Raw genomic sequence first — 5,061 nt, forward strand, 5'->3', positions numbered from 1 at the left:
AAAAAAAAAAAAAAAAAAAATAAATAAATAAATAAATAAATAAAAATAAATAAATAAATAAATAAAAAAAAAATAAAAAAAAAAAGATTCGACGAAGCCACGTGACTTCGTTTACCACGTGACTTCGTTTTACCACGTGACTTCGTTTTACCACACGTGCGTTCCAAAATTGAACTCGACAACGTGACCTACTTCCGCGTCCTATCGCCTTATTTGGGGACCCTGTCATTCTGACAGGGAACCCTATTGGTTTTCTTCTGTTTATTTCCTTATATTATTTAATTCTTTATTATTAGGGCTTCAAGCCAAATGGCTGAAGCCCTATTGAATTCGTTAGTATTATTATTATTAAAGGCGTTTTTATGTTCTACTGACCGATTTTGTGGCGGATCTGGAGGGAAAACTGTGGGATGAAATTCAACGAAACTTAACACCATAATAACTCTCCACCTGAAGTTTATACTATGAAACATTTTTGATGACGTAGGTTGTGGTGAATTAACGTGAATCGAGGGACATGACGCGGGATCACATGTTGTGCGTCTCGCGTATAAGGGGAGGTCTCTCTGCGGCACGAGTGATTGTCCCCGGGGCATTGCTATTGACATCGGCTGTCCACTTGATGCTCGTTAACTGAAGGTGCTCATTGACTGGTGAGAATGGAGATTATATCGAACTCCGTGCTTACGCGGATTTAGTCTGCAATGGTTAATTGCACATGTATACGTTTCTGCTTATGTACTCCTAGCTGAACCTGTATTTCCTGGTGTGCCCACAGAAGCGGCTCCAATCAAATGGAATAAAGCCTAAACTCTGAAGGTTCATCTCTCGCTCTCATTTCAATTTATTCCATTTGATTTTCTCGGCTCTCTCAACCAAAGATGGACAAGATCTACAAACCAGAGAGGTTCGACGCAGACCCAAACGCGACTGACGCAGAAATGAAATGGTCACATTGGTTCTGTTCCTTCTCACACTATCTGACCATCATCGCGGAGGGAGCTGACAAATTTGCCGCTCTCGTGAATCATGTCTCGCCCGGCGTGTACAGGCTCTTCTCGGGGTGCGACACTTACGAAGCAGCGATCGAGGTGCTGCAAGCGCTCTACGTGAAGCCCAAGAACGAGGTATACATACGACATCTTCTCAACACACGCAAGCAAGCAGCCGGGGAGACAATCGATCAGTTCCTGCAAGCTCTGAATCAGCTGGGAAAAGACTGCAGCTTCCGGGCGGTAAGCGCCGAGGAACACCGAAAGGAAGCCACACGGGAGGCATTCATCCAAGGACTCAGATCAGCCCACATACGGCAACGCTTACTAGAGAAAGCGCAGCCCACTCTTGACAAGGTAGTCGATCAGGCTCGAGCGATGGATACGGCTCAGCAGCAATCCGAGTCATTTGGGACACCGATGCTGCTCATGAACGCTGCTACGATGGGAACCCAAGGAACCCCACTGGCACAGACACAGCCAGACATGAGGGATGGAGAAACACCCGAGGAGCCGGATACCCAGACCTCGTCAAACTCCTCAGCAACTGCTCCGGTCGGTAAATGCTTCTTTTGTGGGTACAAAAGGCATCCTCGTCAAAAATGTCCCGCCAGAGATGCCACATGCATGAATTGCGACAAGAAAGGGCATTATGCCAGGGTATGTAAATCTACTCTAAGGAGGAATAAACCCACTTCTGCGGCTCTCTACTCGCAAAATAAATTGACTGCAGCCTCCCCGGGGAATCTATCCAAGGCTATCATCAACGTGCGAATTAACGGGCATATGGCTGAGGCACTGATTGATACCGGTAGCTCTGAAAGTTTCGTCAACAGCTCGCTAGTGAAGGGCAGGAAATGGGTAATCCACCCGACTGACAATACGGTATGCATGGCCGCCACCTCACTACAATCCCGCGTACGAGGGTACTGCAATGTTGAATTGGACGTAAAAGGGTACACGCATCGGGATGTAAAGGTGCTGGTGCTTCGTGATTTGTGCGCAGACGTAATTCTGGGTCATAATGTCCTCAAGCAGCACACGAGCGTCGAAATACCCTTTGGAGGAAGCAAGCCTCATCTAATTTTAAATGCGCTGACCACCGCGGAGGTGACGTCCCCCCAGCTGTTCGCTAACTTGTCGCCGGTCTGCAAACCGATAGCGATCAAATCGCGGCGATATACCACTGCTGACATGAATTTCATCACTTCGGAAACCAAGCGATTACTGGAGGAGGGAATTATAGAACCGAGCAATTCGCCATGGCGCGCACAGGTGTTAGTAACCAGCAGTCAGAACCATAAGAAACGGATGGTTGTCGATTATTCCCAAACGGTCAATCGCTTCACCCAACTCGACGCCTACCCCCTGCCGCGCATAGATGAGATGGTCGAACGCGTGGCCAATTATAAGGTATTCAGTACCATCGACTTGCGAAGCGCCTATCATCAAATTCCCATCCGAGAGGAAGACAAACCGTACACTGCATTTCAGGCAGGGCGGCGCCTCTACCAGTTCAGAAGGATACCATTCGGTGTCACGAATGGAGTAGCTTGCTTCCAACGGGTTATGGACGACATCATCTCAGATGAAAACCTCGAAGACACTTTTGTTTACGTGGATAATGTCACAGTGTGCGGTAGGGATCAGAGGGAACATGATAGGAATCTGGACAGATTCTTGAGCATTGCTGGAAAATATAATCTGACTCTCAACTACGAGAAATGCGTATTCTCGGCAAGGTCAATTGACCTTCTCGGCTACACAATAGCCGACGGCACAATTAAGCCTGATCCTGAGCGATTGCGCCCGCTCCGTGAGCTTCCACCACCTCAGGACTAGCAAACAATGCGCCGGGTGATCGGGATGTTCGCTTACTATGCAAGATGGATTTCGCAATACTCCGAGAAAATACATCCCCTAGTGCATTGCAAAAACTTTCCACCAGATGCCGCTGTCGTAAAAGCTTTCCACGATCTCAAGGATGATATCAGTAAGTCCGTGGTTTTATCGATCGATAGCTCGGTGCCCTTCGTGGTGGAAACCGACGCTTCAAATCACGCCATAGCTGCAACACTTAATCAGTCTGGGCGGCCGGTCGCTTTCTTCTCGAGAACTCTCTCTAGAAGCGAGCAGAGACACTCGGCAATAGAGAAGGAGGCGTACGCCATCGTCGAAGCGCTGCGTAAATGGAGACATTATTTACTGGGAAACCACTTCACGCTCGTTACGGACCAACGATCCGTGGCTTTCATGTTTGATGGGAAAAATAACGGGAAAATTAAGAATGAAAAAATTATGAGATGGCGGATAGACCTAGCCTGCTACAGGTACGACATTGTTTACCGGCCCGGGAAGGAAAACCCTGCTGCAGATACCTTCTCCCGGGTCTACAGTTCGGCAACAATCAGTCAGGCTTTGCAAGACCTCCATGTGTCTCTGTGCCACCCAGGGGTAACCAGGATGGCACATTTCGTACGCAGACAAAATCTTCCCTATTCTGTTGAAGATATTAAACAAATGAATGCTTCATGCCCTGTTTGTGCTGAACTAAAACCCAGATTCTATGGTTTGGCTTCTGGCAGACTGATCAAGGCTACTTCCCCCTTCGAGAGACTAAACATCGACTTCAAAGGGCCCCTGCCCACCGAGACAGACAACAGATACATATTCACCGTTGTTGATGAATATTCAAGGTTCCCTTTCACGTTTCCGTGCTCGGATATGACCTCGGGCACTGTCGTAAAATGTCTCTTTGACCTCTTCGCTATGTTTGGGAGACCTTCGTACATACATTCAGACAGAGGGCCGTGTTTCATGTCGGCCGGGCTAAAACAATTCCTATTAGAGCACGGCATAGCAACTAGTCGAACGACGGGTTACAACCCACAGGGAAACGGGCAGGTGGAACGGTATAATGGAGTAATTTGGAAAGCCGTAACTCTGGCGCTGAAATCGAGAGGACTGGGCCCCGAGCGATGGGAGGTTACTCTTCCTGACGCTCTGAATTCCATACGCTCTTTGCTCTGCACGTCCACAAATGCCACTCCTCACGAACGTATGTTTACTCACCAACGACGTTATGTTGACGGTCAAACGGTGCCCAACTGGCTGACCCACCCCGGTACAGTGTTCATGAAACGCCCGGTACGACAAAGCAAGTATGAACCGCTGGTGGAGGGGTCGAACTCATTGACACTAATCCAGAGTATGCTCATGTCAGGCTCCCGGATGGCAGGGAGACCACTGTGTCGGTTCGCCATCTGGCTCCCTCAGGTACTCCTCCCGCCGGTACACCACCTCCTGGCACTCCTCCTTCTGACATTTCCCCCCCAGGAACTCCGCCAGGCGACGGGGCTGCCGCGTTCCACCCGAGAGCGATCGAGGAGTCATCCCCGGCACAAGTCGAGGCTCACCAAGAGGATCGGGAGTCTCCCTCAAGTGAAACTGCCGTTTACTCCCGGAGAGGTCGACGAATAAGGCCCCCTCGACGACTCAATCTGTAAAGGGGATTATCGGCATTCTCGCTGCTCATGCTCCTATATGCCCATTATATCATATATCGATGCTCATTTCCATACTCCTACAACTCAAAATAATCACTGCTTGGCATGTATGCTCCTGTAGATCTATTAGTCCGCGTTGCTTGAAATGTATACTCCTATAGTGCTAAAGCAATCATGGTGTGTAAGATGGGCCCCTAGTTACATTTTAAAGGTGGGGAGAATGTGGTGAATTAACGTGAATCGAGGGACATGACGCGGGATCACATGTTGTGCGTCTCGCGTATAAGGGGAGGTCTCTCTGCGGCACGAGTGATTGTCCCCGGGGCATTGCTATTGACATCGGCTGTCCACTTGATGCTCGTTAACTGAAGGTGCTCATTGACTGGTGAGAATGGAGATTATATCGAACTCCGTGCTTACGCGGATTTAGTCTGCAATGGTTAACTGCACATGTATACGTTTCTGCTTATGTACTCCTAGCTGAACCTGTATTTCCTGGTGTGCCCACAGAAGCGGCTCCAATCAAATGGAATAAAGCCTAAACTCTGAAGGTTCATCTCTCG

Source organism: Eptatretus burgeri, chromosome 14 (genome assembly GCF_056783735.1).
Source record: "Eptatretus burgeri isolate ZD-2024b chromosome 14, Ebu_testis_v1, whole genome shotgun sequence".
NCBI classification, from domain to species: domain Eukaryota; kingdom Metazoa; phylum Chordata; class Myxini; order Myxiniformes; family Myxinidae; genus Eptatretus; species Eptatretus burgeri.